This window comes from Elephas maximus, chromosome 9 (genome assembly GCF_024166365.1).
Source record: "Elephas maximus indicus isolate mEleMax1 chromosome 9, mEleMax1 primary haplotype, whole genome shotgun sequence".
Taxonomy (NCBI): Eukaryota; Metazoa; Chordata; class Mammalia; order Proboscidea; family Elephantidae; genus Elephas; species Elephas maximus.
In genome coordinates, this window is record NC_064827.1 from 44725223 (window position 1) to 44744036 (window position 18814).

Below are 18814 nucleotides of genomic sequence, written 5' to 3' on the forward strand. Positions count from 1 at the left end.
CCTGAACCAAACACTAGCATTCATGCAGATGAAAAAGCTTTGCAATGAATAGGATTTTGGTCTCTACTAAAAACAAAAAATGGCTAAAAAGAGACTTCAATTTATTTTCAAATTCTATGGCTAAATTCCTGTAATTCTTAACTGGTGTAAATATGAGCAAGCTGCTAGATTTTACTTCGGGTCAGATTTACTTCTTTGGTGTATGCCCAGAGGTGCTATTGAGAGCTGTTCGTGGCTACTTTTTTATGAGCCCAAGGAAAACTTCAAAAGGAGTGAATATTGACACTGAAATACCGTGTATAAAGACAGGTGGGAGAATTGAATACTTTTATTTTTTTTTTAAATAACTAAGTATAACCAATTTCTACTTAGTTTTAACATTAGGCAAACCAAAGAAATCACTTCTTAAAATAACCATAATTACAGCTGAACCCTTTACCAGGGTTGTGTTGTTATTGTTAGGTGCCTTCAAGTTGGTTCCTATTCATAGTGACCCTATGTACAAGAGAATGAAACACTGCCCAGTCCTGCACTGTGTCAGTTCACCTGTTGATGGACATTTTGATTGTTTCTACATTTTGGCCATTGTGAATAGTGTTGCATTAAACATTGGTGTACAATTATCTGTTTGCATTGCTGCTTTCAAGCAGCTTACCAAGAATTATATATCTTACCAAAATTCTTACTTAATCAGATGATTAAATCAAGCTCTCCTAATACAATCACACTTAACCCAGACATAATAGTGTTCCCACCCTAATCATAATCAGCCCTGAACCTAATCAACCCTAAGAAACAAGTTAACCCCCAGAATTAATCACCCCCCCAAAATAATCAAACCCCTTAATTTTAGCAGAGCACATGGCTCCCCAGCTAGACATGGCATTTCCCATCCTCCCTTTTATCTGAGTGTGATCATATGAATAAGCTCTGGCCAATGGGATGTGAGTGGAAACGGTGTTTACAGCTTCCAGGTCAAATCTTAAGAAAAAAACTCCCCACACTCTCTCTGTCCCCCTTTCTTTGGGCTGGAATGGATGAAATAAAGTGGTGAGCCAGTGTTGATATCTGAATGAGGACAATACCATAAGGAAAGGTAGCGCAAAGAGATAAAAAGACTGAGTCTCTAGATTACCTTATGGAGCAGCACAGCCTACCTGCCTCGGACTATCTACTCTGGACTGTTCCATGAGTGAGAAAAAACCCATCTCATTTGAGCCATGGTAATTTTGGGTTTCTCCATTATAGCAACTTAACCTGTGCCTCAATATGCTAAACCATCCAGTAGGTGAAAAGCATTTGCTTAAGCTGTCTGAAAGTTTAAGCAAGAAAAAAGCAACCTGGACCTCTGATGTAGAAAGACTTTGTAAAACATACTAACCTTCTGCTTCAAATTCCAATGGAACAAGACTACCGAATTAAAACTCTTTTCTCTGACTTTGAAAATTATAGCAAAATGGAAGATAATTTTCCTCTTATAGGTTGGAAATCTCAATGTGAAAACCAACCAACAAACTTGGAGACTTAATCTCCTCAGCCTCAGTTTCCAACATAACTAATCTACAAAATTAAAAGTTTTTTTTCAATTGTTTGAAAATTTTGGCAAATGACTTTCTCGTTATGTATCTGAAATCCTGATAGTTTTTAAAAACTCTGAGACCTGGTCTCTTTTTAGTTAAAATTAAAAGCATTCCACAGAACTATAAAGCTACTGCCTTAAACTCGGTTTGAACAAGAACCATTGTGACTATTAAAAAGTTTGTAAATTTCATCCATTTGTTTTTGTTTAAAAACAAAGCCCACAAAACAGGGTGTGTCAACATCTGTTATGGATCGAATTGTGTCCCACAGAAATATGTGTTGTAATTCCTAACCTCATTTTTTTTTTTTTTTATGCTTGTGGTTAAAATCCCATTTGGAAATAGGTTCTTTGTTATGTTGATGAGATAGGATCAGTGTAGGATGTGCCATGAGTCAATCTCTTTTGAGATACGAAAGAGATTAAACAAGCAAGTAAGCTAGCAGAGATGGGGAAATAGAGATGCCAAGCCACATGAAGATCACCCAGGCTCAGAAGCTGAGAAGAGACAAGGACCTTCTTCCAGAGCAGACAGACAAGAAAGCTCTTTCCTAGAGCCAACAGCCTGAATTTGGACTTCTAGCCTCCTAAACTGTGTGAAAAGAAATTTCTGTTTGTTAGGGAAGAGGCCCTGGAGAAATAAAGCACTATTGAGGAAGAAGAATGAAGTAGGAGGACTCACACTACCTTACCTCAGAACCTACTATACAGCTATGCTAGTCAAAACAGCCTGGTACTGGTACAACCGCAGATACATTGACCAATGGAACAGAATTGAGAACCCAGTTGTAAATCCATCCACCTACCTGATCTTCGACAAAGGCCCAAAGTTCATCAAATGGGGAAGAGACAATCTTTTTAACAAATGCTGCTGGCAAAACTGGATGTCCTTCTGCAAAAAAATGAAGCAGGACCCATACCTCACACCATACACAAAAACTAATTCAAAATGGATCAAAGACTTAAATATAAAACCAAAAACCATAAAGATCATAAGAAGAAAAAATAGGGTCAACACTAGAGACCCTAATACATGGCATTAACAGAATACAAACCATAATTAACAATACAAACTTCAGAAGATAAGCTAGATACCTGGGACCTTCTAAAAATTAAACACTTATGCTCATCAAAAGATTTCACCAAAACTCAAAAGACTCCACAAGAAAACTACTGGAATTAATAGAGAGATTCAGCAGAGTGGCAGGATACAAGATAAACATACAAAGATCAGTTGGATTCCTATACATCAATAAAGAGAATGATGAAAAGGAAATCAGGAAAACAATACCGTTTATAATAGCCCCTAAAAAAATAAAATACTTAGGAATAAATCTAACCAGGGATGTAAAAGACCTATACAAAGAAAACTACAAAACACCACTGCAAGAAACCAAAAGAGATCTATCAACCCAAAACCAAACCCACTGCCCTCGAGTCGATTCCGACTCATAGCAACCCTATAGGACAGAGTAGAACTGCCCCGTAGAGTTTCCAAGGAGCACCTGGTGGCTTCAAACTGCCGACCTTTTGGTTAGCAGCCGTAGCACTTAACCATTACGCCACCAGGGTTTCCAAAGAGATCTACATAAATGGAAAAACATACCATGCTCATGGATAGGTAGACTCAACATTGTGAAAATGACAGTTCTACCCAAAGCGATTTACAAGTACAATGCAATCCCATTCCATATACCAACAACATGCTTTGAAGACATGGAAAAACTAGTCATTAACTTTATATGGAAAGGGAAGAAGCCCCGATTAAGCAAAGCACTATTGAAGAAGAAGAATAAAGTAGGAGGACTCACACTACCTGACCTTAGAACATACTATACAGCTACGGTAGTCAAAACAGCCTGGTACTGGTACAACCACAGATACATCAACCAATGGAACAGAATTGAGAACCCAGATGTAAATCCTTCCACCTATGGTCACCTGATCTTTGACAAGGGCCCAAATTCCATCAAATGGGGAAAAGACAATCTTTTTAACAAATGCTGCTGGCAAAACTGGATGTTCAGTTGCAAAAAAAAAAAAGAAACAGGACCCATACCTCACACCACATACAAAAATTAATTCAAAATGGATCAAAGACCTAAATATAAAGCCCAAAACTATAAAGTTCGTAGAAGAAAAAATAGGATCAACATAGAGGCCCTAATACATGGCATTAACAGGATACAAACTATAATAAACAGCACACAAACTCCAGAAGATAAGCTAGATAACTGGGATCTTCCAAAAATTAAACACTTATACTCATCAAAAGAGTTCACCAAAAAGAGTAAAAAGAGAACCTAAAAACTGGGAAAAAAATGTTGGCTGTTATAAATCAGACTAAAGTCTGATCTCTAAAATCTACAAGAAAGTGCAACGGGACCTCAACAACAAAAAGACAAATAACCCAATTAAGAAATGGGCAATGGAAATGAACAGACACTTCACCAAAGAAGACATTCAAGCAACCAACAGACAAATGAGGAAATGCTCGAGATCACTAGCCATTAGAGAAATGCAAATTAAAACCACAATGAGCTGCCATCTCACCCTGGCATTATTGGCATGAATCAAAAAAAACAGGAAATAACAAATGTTGGAGAGGCTGCAGGAATTGAAACTCTTATGCACTGCTGGTGGGAATACAAAATGATACAACCATTTTCGAAAACGATATGGCGCTTCATTAAAAGCTAGAAATTGAAATACCATATGATTCAGCAATCCCACTCCTAGGAATATATCCTACAGAAATAGAGCCGTCACACGGGTAGACATATGCACACCCATGTTTATTGCAGCATTGTTCACAATAACAAAAAGATGGAAACTACCTAGATGCCTATCAACAAACAGATGAATGGATAAAGATAAAGAAACATCTCACAACACGGATGAACTGGAGAGCGTTATGCTGAGTGAAATAAGTTAATCACAAAAGGACAAATATTGTATGAGACCACTAGTATAAAAATAATGAAAAGGTTTACACACTAAAGAAACAATCTTTGATGGTTACCAGGGAGGGAAGGGTGGGGGTTGAAAAACACTAAATAGACAATAGATAAGTGATAACTCTGGTGAAGGGTAAGACAGTGCACAATATAAAAAGAAAAAACCAAAAAAATTCTGTTAAAGCCATCCACTTGTGGTATTTCTGTTACAGCAGCACTGGATAACTAAGACAACATCCTTGGTAAAAACCAGCAGCAAGGATGCTGCAAATGCTGATGAAGTCTCACAGCGTAAGCCAAGGGCTATCCCCTTGTACCTATAGTTGTAACCCAGGTCAGATCCTAGGATGTGGCCAACCACATGGTTTTGGAGGACCCAGCACTTTGGAAGGTCTGTCACTCAGACATTAAAACAGGTGGTAACCCTGCAGAAACAGAGGTTGGTCCCCAAGTATCCCTGATAAAGTCCAGGAAGAAGAAGTCATCTGAGATTTTTTTGGTGAGGATTTTGTGTTCTTTGGTGGTGAGGATTTACGAAGGGCCTATGAGCTACTTTAGGGTTATGGACTATTAGAACTAAATCAGGATTGTAAATCTGGAAAGTCTTTAGAAAGGCCTGTGGGCCATAACTATAGACATTGAATACCTATGAGTGTTCAAAATGTTATCAATCCTCAGTATTTTCAAATGGATGGTGTTGATTTATACCACAGTGTGTATTACATAGGCCTCAGGTTGGCTAGTCCGGTATGGCAGAGTTCCAAGGTTGGTGGAGTTGTATTGTTCGGGTTAACTGCCATAGTGATAAACAGAATGGGGAGTGGGTTCATGAGTGGAGCCCCTGGGTGGTACAAAAAGTAGAGCGCTCCATTACTAAAAAAGGTTGGAGGTTCAAACCCACCTAGAGGCACCTCAGAAGAAATGCCTAGTGATTTGCTTCTGGAAGGTCACAGCCTTGAAATCATTATGGACTGTGATTCTAAGGGATTGCAGACTGCTAGTGGGAATGTAACATGGTGCAGCAACCTTGGAAAACAGTCTGGAAGTTTGTCAAAAGTTAAACATAGATTTACCATATGACCTAGCAATTCTATTCCTAGGAATTTCCTAGAGAAATGAAAACATATGCTAAAGACCACTGAATTTGTATACTTCAAAGGAGTGAATTTTATTGTATGTGAATTATGTCTCAATGAAGCTTTTTTTTTTTTTAAGAGAGAGAAATGGAATTTCAGCCACATCTTTAAGAATGGATGGTCTTTCTTCAGGCATTGGAGACAAACGGAGAAAGTAGAGGGAAGCAGGCTAATGGACTTTCCAGCAGATAATCAAGAAGAAGCGGTAACTCAAATTCCCTTTATATTCCCTTTCTCTCTTGAGATCAGTGACCTAAGTCCTTCTGAGGTATGGGTGAAGCCTGTGAGGCTGCAGACAAACTTCTGCCTTTTTGGCACAGCCCTGGGGCTTAACACATCTCATGAGTTTTCTTTCAGCCAGATTTGAAGGACACAGGGTATATGTGGGCTGGAAGTTTTAGTGCTTCTGAGGAGGTGCTGTGGGATTTTCCAAAACAGCCTTTACTTGGTGACTTTTAAAGGAACATGGCAGAGGTATGCCTCTGCCAACAAAAGTCAGCATAAGTTCGTTTTGTTGAAAGAAAAATTGAGTTGGGTTGGGCAGGAAAATCCCTCAGGGAGAATGAACGGGCTATTTCACAGTACCTGCTTGCTCTGTTTCCCTGTTTTTTCTAAAATCTGTTGAGAGCAGGATCTATAATTCATCTCTGAGGCTCACTAAAAGCCTAGTATAGTGTTGCTGGAGCAGAAAGAGCATGGGCTTTGGAATTAAAGTTGGATTTGAATCCTGACATTTCTTTCTCAACACTTTCAAATCTCTTATTCACTCTCTGCTTCCAAAAAAAAAACCAAAAAAAACTTCCAACAAAAACTCCACCTTCCTCTGACCTTGCATTTCCCTTGAATCTCATCATATTACGCCTTCTCTTCTCAGCTAACTTCAGAGTGGTCTACCCTTGCTCTGAAGTCTGCTGTCCACCCTTACCACCCTTCTGAACCAGCTTTGGTCAGGGTCCGCTGGGGCCTCTACTTGGCCAAACACAGGGAACTCTGCATTCTGGCCCTCTGACCCTCTGGCTGGCCCTCTGGCCCTCTCAGCTGCATCCATCTCCTGTGAACCCTCATTCTTATTTTTTTAAGCCTTGATTCCCTTAATTTCATAGCACTACTCTCCCCTGGAGTCCCTTCGTAGTACAAACAGTTAACACACTTGGCTGCTAACCAAAAGGTTCGTGGTTCGGGCACCTTGGAAGAAAGGCCTGGCGATCTGCTTCTGAAAGGTGACAGTCATGACAATCCTATGGAGCACACTTCCTCTCTGAGACACATAGGGTTGCCATGAATTGGCATCAACTCGATAATAACTGGTTAGCTGGCAAAGTAGCGATGTGGTTTACAGAGTCCCAGCCCAGCATCACAAAACAGAGTACAGAAGGGTGACTTTGAAGCTGAGGGACAAGAGCTTTATAATTAGCACATTGACTTTATCACATATTAAATGACCATACGTATTTGGGTCTATTTCTGGGCTCTCTTCTGTTCCAGTGATCTATTTTCTACCAGTACCAAACTTTTTGATTACTGTACCTTTTATATATTTTGACATCTGGTAGGGCCAGTCTCCCCTAGTTGGTCTTTTTCTAAAAATTTCTATCTGTTCTGACACATTTTTCTGTATGAACTTTAGAATTTGCTTGTCGGTGATTGGGATAGCCTTGAATTTATAACCGAAGTGTCAGCAGTTCCAATCTTCCAGCCGCTCCTGGAAACCCCATAGGACAAGTGCTACTCTGTCTTATAGAGTAGCTCTGAGTCGGAATTGACTTGATGGCAGTGGGTTTGGTTTTTGATTAGGAGTGGTTAGGAGACTTGAAAAGTTTATTCTCTATTGAAACTTCTTATCCAAGTTATATCTTTCAATTTATTAAAATATTCCATTGAATTCTCTCAATAAGAGTATTATGGTTTTATTCATGTATGCATTGGAAATTTGTAACTTTATTCTCAAGTATTCCCCCCCCCCATTTAATTGCTAATATAAAAAAAAATATATAGATGAATTCTCTTTTTCCATGACATTTTCCTCCTGGCTGTTGTTTGTATGAAAACTTGATTTTTGCATGTTAGTTTTATAACCAGCCACCTTGTTGAATTCTATTTTTTAAAATTGTTTTTTGATCTATTTTCCTGTTTTGTCCTGGTATAAAATTACCAGTGTTACCGCAAATTGTGGATTCATGCTGCCTGCTGCAAAGCCAATACTGAGACAGGAGGAGGTAAGCATTAAAAGCATTAAGAGGGCTTTATTGAATACCGGTATTCAAGAGACAGAGAGGGTTAAATTCCTCTCAAATTCTGTCTAAACCTAGAGGACTGATTGGAGAGTTTTTATAGGGGGAAGGTCAGGGTTTAGAGGTTTTCAGGAATGTTGGTTTTTCTTTGAGGTAGACACGATGATAAAGTGATCTATTATTGAAGTCCTGCAAGTCTCTTCATGCCATCTTGGAGTCCTGCAAGTCTCTTCACGCCATCCTGGTTTCTGTCACAACATGGATCTAAGCTTTGTTCAGCCACCTCAGTTTTGTGTATTTTTTCCTTGGGAGAGGAACATAGTTTAATCAGCAACTAAAAATTGATTACATTATTTTTCTTTAAAGGAACAATCGTGGGACAGATTCCAGAGCAAATAATTATATTTCAAAGACTAGCTTATACAGTTATACTGAAACATTAGAAAATATATTCTCTCTACTTCAATATTAAAACACTAAAGAAAATATGTTTTCTCTACTTCACTAGTATATTAGTTATCAATAATAAGAAAGTTATTCCCTACTTTCTTCTATTTTCTCCATATTTTCTTTCTCTAGTTCAGTGGTTGGTATTTCTAGAACAATGTTAAATTATAATGGGTTTGATCTACTGATTCACTGTAGGCATGATGTAGGCTTTTTGTTAGAGACGTAGATTTAATTTTGTTGAAGAAGTACACGTTACCAACTGCCAATCTGACACAAAGGGTCCTTGTGTTTTTCCAAGTAAGAATACATGTGAAAGACAAACTTTATCTTCAGCAAGCTTTATTTTGCTTGAGTCAAGCAAAAGGAGTCAGTGGGGATCTAAGCCTCTCCAAAAGACTGACTCGAAAAGGGAAGCAAGGCTAGGGCTTATATGGGTTCGGTGGAGACAACAGAGAATGAATATTTAGTGGGCTTCTTTCAAGGGGCGGGTACTTCTCAGAATGGCAGTGTATGTTAATTAGGTTGCATGAGCATCTGGAATCTAAGATGGAACCCGTTGATATTAAAATGGGAGTCCTCTTGGCAGCCCTTGGCGTCACTTATTATGGGATATAGTGCACACGCACTTGATCTTCAGCACTACATCACCATCTTCAGAGGGCTAAGGAAGGTCACACAGCAGTCACACTCTGCTCCTCTATGCATATGAAGCCTGCAAAGGAGGAGGGGACTAGAAAGACATTAAGAAGATAGTAATTCACGGGCTGCCCCAATCCTGTCTCATGTTGACGGGTGGGTTCCTGTTTACCCAACTTTTAGATGATAATCTTTTAAAAACTCTTTTGTTCAGCCACCAGCACAGTTAACCCTGTCTTACACATGCATTCCTATTTTATTAGAAGGTTGTTAAAACTCAGAAATTTTTAATTTTTTCAAATAACTTTGGGGCATCTATTGAATAATCGCTTTTTTCCTCTCTTGACCTATGAATATGGTGAATTATACCAATAAAAAACCAGTTGCCATTGGGTCAACTCTGACTCATGTGGACTCCACTGTATAGGGTTTTCAATGGCTGGATTTTTTGGAAGTAGATTTCCAGGTTTCTCAAAGTGCCCCATACCCTTAAACTGTTGCAATTAACGCCTACATTTTCTAATAAATAAATTCTGTTATACATATTAGAGTTCTCTATGTTTTCCTCTATGCATGGTAAAGTAGAAGTTCAGCAAAAAAGAGGAAGACCTTCAATGAGATGGGATGACACAGCGGGCTTAAACACAGCAATGATCGTGAAGATGGCACAGGACCGGGCGATGTTTCATTCTATTATACATAAGGTCGCTGAGTCTGAACTGACTTAATGGCATCTAACAATAACAGCAACATGTGTTCCTCTGTCCTTCTTTGTCATGTTTTTTACCTTTCGGCATCAATGTTATGCTGGCTTGGTTAAAGGAATTTGGAAGATACCCTTCTTGCTGTGTGTTCTGAAACAGTTTAAACAGTATTAAAATCTTTTGTTCGGTGAATGATAACACTCATCTGTGAAACCACTTGGGCCTGGAACTTTTTAAGGTGGTAGTTCTTTGACAATTTCTTTTTAAGTAGTTGGTCCTTTTAGGTTGTCTATCTCTTTAGTGATTAATTGGTGATTTAGGAAATAATATTGGAGTCATTATTCCCTGTCCTTGAGCATAGAGAGTGTGACCCAGCTGGAGCTGGGCTCACAAGGACTCACAAGGACACATCAACTGGGCCTTGAGGTATAAAGACAAGAGCTAAGATAATCTTGGAAAATATCTTTAGGGAACATTTTAGGTAAGCCAGAACACAAAAGACTTTCCACTCTTATCTTTTTCCATTAACATACAGTGAATAGAGATTTGTTGGACCAGTGAAGACTCTCCTGACTGTTATCACTGAAACCTGTACCAACGATTGTTGAGAGGGACAATTCAAAATGAAAGATCACAGTTTCTAGCCAATCTGTGAAAAGGCGAAACTTCCAATGGTTTTGCCTATTTTGTAGTGTTAATATATACTGATGACTCTGTAACGTTCCTTGGATTTGGGCAGACAAGGCTGTGGCAGCATGCTTGTCCATTTTCCCATTCTTGTTTATTCTGTAATGTTCATTGGACTCGGGCAGACATGGCTCTGGCAACATGTATCCCACTTTTGCCTTTTTGAATATATGCTGAATAAAACTTTCTTTTTGCTTTACTAAACTTCGTAATGTTTTTTACTCTACAACATTGGATAATTTAATTCCTCATAGAATGTAAGTTTTTTCCAGGTTCTTAAATTTCTTTCTGAAAGTGTAGCAAAATATTCTTATACAATGTCAAATTTTCATGGCCACGGTTTTTAGGGTCATATTTGAGTTGGGTGGTGCCTCTGGACCGGAGAACCCCTGAGAGGTGGGGATAAAGGGCTGGCTGAGGAATAGAGCCTTACTCCCTCCACTGCCTCCCACCTCTATTCTGTCTCTACCATTGGCACTTTATATTTGGGCTTTCAGCTTCAAGATTTCATTGTGGGTAGGGGGTTTGATGATCACCTAGGTCAATCGGAAATTTCCTCAGCCTTGTCTCTTCTTGTACCTATTGATTTATACTTTCTGACCCCCACGTGTCTGTCAGTTTGTCATACTGTGGGGGCTTGTGTGTTGCTGTGATGGTGGAAGCTATGCTCCTGGTATTCAGATACAAGCAGGGTCACCCACAGAGGACAGGTTTCAGCTGAGCTTCCAGACTAAGGTAGACTAGGAAGAAGGACCTGGCAGTCTACTTCTGAAAAGCATTAGCCAGTGAAAACCTTATGAATAGCAGTGGAACATTGTCTGATATAGTGCTGGAAGATAAGCCCCCCAGGTTGGAAGGCACTCAAAAGATGACTGGGGAAGAGCTAGCTGCCTCTTCAAAGTAGAGTTAACCTTAATGATGTGGATGGACTAAAGCTTTCGGGACCTTCATTTGCTGATGTGGCACGACTCAAAATGAGAAGAAATAGCTGCAAACATCCATTAATAATCGGAACCTGGAATGTATGAAGTATGAATCTAGGAAAATTGGAAATCATCAAAAATGAAATGGAACACATAAGCATCGATATCCTAGGCATTAGTGAGCTGAAATGGACTAGTATTGGCCATTTTGAATCAGACAATCATATAGTCTACTATGCTGGGAATGACAACTTGAAGAGGAATAGTGTTGCATTCATCGTCAAAAAGAATGTTTCAAGATCTATCCTGTCAGTGACAGGATAATATCCATACGCATACAAGGAAGACCAGTTAATATGACTATTATTCAAATTTACTCACCAACCACTAGGGCCAAAGATGAAGAAATAGAAGATTTTTATCAGCTGCTGCAGTCTGAAATTGATCAAACATGCAATCAAGATGCATTGATAATTACTGGTGATTGGAATGCAGAAGTTGGAAACAAAGAAGAAGGATCAGTAGTTGGAAAATATGGCCTTGGTGATAGAAACAATGCTGGAGATCAAATGATAGAATTTTGCAAGACCAACGACTTCTTCATTGCAAATACCTTCTTTCACCAACATAAACGGCGACTATACACATGGACCTCACCAGATGGAACACACAGAAATCAAATTGACTACATCTGTGGAAAGAGACAATGGAAAAGCTTAATATCATCAGTCAGGACAAGGCCAGGGGCCAACTGTGGGACAGACCATCAATTGCTCATATGGAAGTCCAAGCTGAAACTAAAGAAAATCAGAGCAAGTCCACAAGAGCCAAAATATGACCTTGAGTATATCCCACCTCAATTTAGAGACCATCTCAAGAATAGATTTGACGCATTGAACACTAGTGACCAAAGACCAGACAAGTTGTGGAATGACATCAAGGACGTCATCCATGAAGAAAGCAAGAGGTCATTGAAAAGACAGGAAAGAAAGAAAGATCAAGCTGGATGTCAGAGGAGACTCTGAAACTTGCTCTCGAACGTCAAGCAGCTAAAGCAAAAGGAAGAATTGATGAAGCAAAAGAACTGAACAGAAGGATTTCAAAGGGCAGCTCGAGAAGACAAAGTAAAGTATTATAATGATATGTGCAAAGAGCTGGAGATGGAAAACCAAAAGGGAAGAACACGCTTGCCATTTCTCAAGCTGAAGGAACTGAAGAAAAAATTCAAGCCTCGAGTTCAATAGTGAAGGATTCTATGGGGAAAATATTAAACGATGCAGGAAGCATCAAAAGAAGATGGAAGGAATACGCAGAGTCATTATACCAAAAAAAATTAGATGATGTTCAACCATTTCAAGAGGTGGCATATGATCAGGAACCAATGGCACTGAAGGAAGAAGTCCAAGCTGCTCTGAAGGCACTGGCGAAAAACGAGGCTACAGGAATTGATGGAATATCAGTTGAGATGTTTCAACAAACAGATGCAGCACTGGAGGTGCTCACTCGTCTATGCCAAGAAATATGGAAGACAGCTTCCTCGCCACCTGACTGGAAGAGATCCATATTTATGCCTATTCCTAAGAAAGGTGATCCAACTGAATGTGCAAATTATAGAACAGTATCATTAATATCACATGGAAGCAAAAATTTTTTTTTATTAACTTTTATTGAGCTTCAAGTGAACGTTTACAAATCCAGTCAGTCTGTCACATATAAGTTTATATACATCTTACTCCTTACTCCCACTTGCTCTCCCCCTAATGAGTCAGCCCTTCCAGTCTCTCCTTTCGTGACAATTTTGCCAGCTTCCAACTCTCTCTATCCTCCCATCCCCCCTCCAGACAGGAGATGGAAGCAAAATTTTGCTGAAGATCATTCAAAAATAGCTGCAGCAGTATATTGACAGGGAACTGCCAGAAATTCAGGCCAGTTTCAGAAAAGGACGTGGAACCAGGGATATCATTGCTGATGTCAGATGGATCCTGGCTAAAAGCAGAGAATACCAGAAGGATTTTACCTGTGTTTTATTGACTATCCAAAGGCATTCGACTGTGTGGATCATAACAAATAATGGATAACATTGCCAAGAATGGGAATTCCAGAACACTTAATTGTGCTCATGAGGAGCCTTTACACAGATCAAAAGGCAGTTGTTCAGACAGAACAAGGGGATACTGATTGGTCTAAAGTCAGGAAAGGTGTGTGTCAGGGTTGTATTCTTTCACCATACCTATTCAATCTGTATGCTGAGCAAATAATCCGAGAAGCTGGACGATATGAAGAAGAACGGGGCATCAGGACTGGAGGAAGACTCATTAACAACCTGCGTTATGCAGATGACACAACCTTGCTTGCTGAAAGTGAAGAGGACTTGAAGCACTTACTAATGAAGATCATAGACCACAGCCTTCAGTATGGATTGCACCTCAACATAAAGAAAACAAAAATCCTCACAACTGGATCAATGAGCAACATCATGATAAATGGAGAAAAAAATTGAAATTGTCAAGGATTTCATTTTACTTGGATCCACAATCAACAGCCATGGAAGCAGCAGTCGAGAAATCAAAAGACACATTGCATTGGGTAAATCTGCTGCGAAAGACCTCTTCAAAGTGTTGAAGAACAAAGATGTCACCTTGAAGACTAAGGTGCACCTGACCCAAGCCATGGCATTTTCAATCGCATCATATGCATATGAAAGCTGGACAGTGAATAAGGAAGACCAAAGAAGAACTGACACCTTCGAATTGTGGTGTTGGCGAAGAATATTGAATATACCATGGACTGCCGAAAGAACGAACAAATCTGTCTTGGAAGAAGTACAACCAGAATGCTCCTTAGAAGCAAGGATGGCGAGACTGTGTCTTACATACTTTGGACATGTTGTCAGGAGGGATCAGTCCCTGGAGAAGGACATCATGCTTGGCAGAGTACAGGGTCAGTGGAAAAGAGGAAGACCCTTAACGAGGTGGATTGACACAGTAGCTGCAACAATGAGCTCGAGTATAACAACGATTGTAAGGATGGTGCAGGACCGGGCAGTGTTTCGTTCTGTTGTGCACAGGATCACTGTGAGTTGGAACCGACTCGACAGCACCTAACAACAACAACATACTTTCTGAAAGCATATGTCAAAAGAAAGGTGACTGGTTTTAAAAGGCAAGACATGTGACATTGGAGGGTGGGGCGGGGTAGTCACTGTTCCTGGAGGAAACAATTATGTAATTTCTAACTTAACAGTTACACTATGAAAATGTAATTTGTAATATAAAGGGTATGGCTGCTATTACTCAGTGGAAAAGATAGTGAGTAGAGGACAACCTAACAGGTAAGTGGGCTTGTTCAAAAGAGTTTCTCTGTATCAGCATGATCTGAGTTGCCCTGGGGAAATAGCTTAGCAGAGTCATTGTTATCCCCAAGGTATTTTATGTGAAATATCACATTCTTTCTATTGCTAAAATAAAAAAATGATGCTCTAGGCACAGTTTCCCCCATGTATCTGTCAGTTTCTTATACCGTGGTGGCTTGCTTTTTGCTGTGATGCTAGAAGCTATGCCTCTGGTATTTCAAATACCAGCAGGGTCACCCATGGCGGACAGGTTTCAGCTGAGCTTCCAGACTAAGACAGACTAGGAAGAAAGACCTGGTGGTCCACTTCTGAAAAGAATTAGCCAGTGAAAACCTTACGAATAGCAGCAGAACACTGTCTAACAGAGTGCTAGAAGATGAGCCCCTCAGGTTGGAAGGTACTCAAAAGATGACTGGGGAAGAGCGTCGTCCTCAAAGTAGAGTTGACCTTAACGACATGGATAAAGTCAAGCTATCGGTATCTTTATTTGCTAATGTGGCTTGAATCAAAATGAGAAGAAACAGCTGAAACATCTATTAATAATTGGAAAGCAGAAGGTACTAAGTATGAATCTAGGAAAATTGGAAATTGTCAAAAACGAGACAGAACACATAAACATTGATATCCTAGGCATTAGTGAGCTGTAATGGACTAGTATTTGACATTTTCAATTGGACAACCATACGGTCTACTATGCTGGGAATGACAAATTGAAGAGGCATGGCATTACATTCATCATCAAAAAGAACATTCCAAGATCTATCCTGAAGTACAATGCTGTCAGTGATAGAATAATATCGATAGGCCTACAAGGAAGACCAACTAATATGACTATTATTCAAATTTACACACCAGCCACTAATGCCAAAGATGAAGAAATTGAAGATTTTTACCAACTTCTGCAGTCTGAAATTGATTGAACATGCAATCAGGATGCATTGATAATTATTGGTGATTGGAATGTGCAAGTTGGACAAAGAAGGAACAATAGTTGGAAAATATGGCCTTGGTGATAGAAACAATGCTGGAGATCACATGATAAAATTTTGCAAGACCACCGACTTTGTCACTGAAAATTCCTTTTTCAACAACATATATAGCGACTATACACTTGGACCTTACCAGATGGAATACACAGGAATCAAATTGACTACATCTATTTTTTATGGAAAGAGATAATGGAAAAGTTCGATATCATCAGTCAGAACAGGGCTAGGGGCCAACTGTGAAACAGACCATTAATTGTTTATATGCAAGTTCAAGTTGAAGCTGGAGAAAATTAGAACAAGTCCACAAGAACCAAAGTATGACCTTGAGTATATCCCACCTGAATTTAGAGACCATCTCAAGAATAGATTTGATGCCTTGAACACTAATGACCGAAGACCAGATGAGTTGTTGAATGACTTCAAGGACATCAAACATGAAGAAAGCAAGAGGTCACTCAAAAGACAGGAAAGAAAGAAAAGATCAAAATGGATGTCAGAAGAGACTTTGAAAGTTGCTTTTGAATGTCGAGTAGCTAAAGTGAAACTAAGAATTGATGAAGTAAAAGAGCTGAACAGAAGATTTCAAAGGGTGACTGGAGAAAACAAAGTAAAGTATTATATGAAATATGCACAAAGCTGGAGATAGAAAACCAAAAGAAAAGGACACGCTCGGCATTTCTCCAGCTGAGAGAACTAAAGAAAAAAATTCAAGCCTCGAGTTCAATAGTGAAGGATTCTACAAGCAGGAAAAATCAAAAGAAGATGGAAGGACAATATAGAGTCACTATACCAAAAAGAATTGGTTGATGTTCAACCATTTCAGGAGGTAGCATACTATCAGAAGTCAATGGTACTGAAGGAAGAGGTCCAAGCTGCACTGGAGGCATTTGCAAATAATAAGGCTGCAGGAATTGACGCAATACCAACTGAGATGTTTCAACAAACAGAGGCAGTGCTGGGAGGGCTCACTCGTCAATGCCAAGAAATTTGGAAGACAGCTACCTGGCCAGCCGAAAGGAAGAGATCCATATTTATGCCTATTCCAAAGAAAGGTGATCCAACTGGATGTGGAAATTATCAAACAATATCATTAATATCACATGCAAGTAAAATTTTGCTGAAGATCATTCAAAAGTGACTGCAGCAGTACATCAACAGGGAACTGCCAGAAATTCATGTCGGATTCAGAAGAGGATGTGGAACCAGGGATATCATTGTTGATGTCAGATGAATCCTGGCTTAGGGCAGAGAATATCAGAAAGATGCTTACCTGTGTTGTATTGACTATGCAAAGGCATTCGGCTCTTTGGATCGTAACAAATTATGGATAACATTACAAAGAATGAGAATCCCAGAGCACATAATTGTGCTCATGAGGAACCTATACATAGATCAAGAGGCAGTAAGGAAAGCTGTGCGTCAGGGTTCTATCCTTTCACCATACCTATTCAATGTGTATGCTGAGCAAGAAGCTGGACTATATGAAGAAGAACGGGGCATCAGCATTGGAAGAAGACTTATTAACAACCTGCGTTATGCTGATGGCACAACCTTGTTTGCTGAAAGTCAAGAGGCCTTGAAGCACTTACTGATGAAGATCGAAGACGACAGCCTTCCGTATGGATTACACCTCAACATAAAGAAACCAAAATCCTTACAACTGGACAAATAAGCAATGTCATGACAAATGGAGAAAAGTTTGAAGTTGTCAAGGACTTCATTTTACTTGGATCTATAATCAACATCCATGGAAGAAGCACTCAAGAAATCAAACGATGCACTACATTGGGCAAATCTGCTGCCAAAGACCTCTTTAAAGTGTTAAAAAGCAAAGATGTCACCTTGAAGACTAAGGTGCACCTGAACTAAGCCATGGTGTTTTCAGTGACCTTATATGCATGTGAAAGCTGGACAATGAATAAGGAAGACATATGAAGAAACTGATACCTTTGAATTATGGTGCTGGCGAAGAACATTGAATATATCATGGACTGCCAAAAGAAGGAACAAATCCGTCTTGGACGAAGTACAGCCAGAATCCTTCTTAGAAGCAAGGAATGGACCCTGGAGAACAGTATCGTGCTTGGTATAGTAGAGGGTCAGGGAAAAAGAGGAAAACCTTCAAGGCGATGAATTGACAAAGTGACTGCAACAATGAGCCTGAGCATAGCAATGACTGTGAGGATGGTGCAGGACCGGGCAGTGTTTTGTTCTGTTGTACACAGATAGGGTCGCTTTGAGTGGGAACTGTTTCGATGGCACCTAACAACAACCACAGGCACAGTTTAGTACCTGTGAGTTGGTAACTATGTTGATTTTGGCATAGGTGGAAGGAATGGGGCTCTTTAGACTCAAGGGACGTAGGCTAAAGATCCAGGAGAACTATCTTCATATAGCAGAAGGAAAGAGAATAGGTGCATTTCATGTATGGGGACAAAGATGTGGACTTAGGACTGAAAGATGGAAGCTACTGGAGAGCACAGTTCAGGGAGAATTTCCTAGTAGAGCTGAATGGAACAGCTAGAATCTGTAAGTATTGAATTTCCATTACTGGAGGTGTCCAGGCAGATCCTGGATGCCTGGAGTCAGGGATGTTGGAGAGGAATTCTGTGCATCATGTGGATAGGGTTGAAGAAGAAGACCTCTCAAAGCTCTTCTGGTAATGTTAAGTGGCTCAGCAAGTGCCTGAAGTTTTCCTGAATGACCAGTAGGTGACACTCTTGTGTATTTGCAGTGGCAGGATTGTTTCTCTGTTGGGGCAAAATAGGAATCAGGAACATAGTCAACTAGTCTAAGAAAGTGAAATTTTATTAACAAAACAAGCATTCTTATCTTAAAAAATTCATTCTTCATAAATATAAAAACATAAATATCACTTGAAGCAAAATTCTCAAGGACCTATTCTCAAAATAGGATTAACTTCCTAAATTCTCTCTTTAAGTAAGTCTTCTTATATTCTTAGAATTTAATATAACTTGCCATAAAAGCCCTGGTAGTGCAGTGGTTAAGAGCTCGGCTTCTAACCAAAAGGTCAGCAGTTTGAATCCACCAGCTGCTTCTAGGAAACTCTATGTGGCAGTCCTACTCTGTCCTATAGGGCCACTGCGAGTCGGAATCAACACCACGGCAATGGGTTTGTTTGTTTTGCCGTAAAACTGTTTGTATTCATC

General features: G+C 39.6%; 1 protein-coding gene across 12 annotated transcripts in view; it reads left to right on the top strand.

Annotated features, from left to right (window-relative positions):
- Positions 1-18814, top strand: part of SPAAR (small regulatory polypeptide of amino acid response) — a 79115-nt gene that overhangs the window by 22350 nt on the left and 37951 nt on the right. For all 12 annotated transcript variants that reach the window (XM_049896679.1, XM_049896670.1, XM_049896667.1 and 9 more), the window contains one exon: positions 5752-5877. The gene's annotated coding sequence lies outside the window, so the exon portion shown is untranslated. The remainder of the gene's footprint in view (positions 1-5751; positions 5878-18814) is intronic.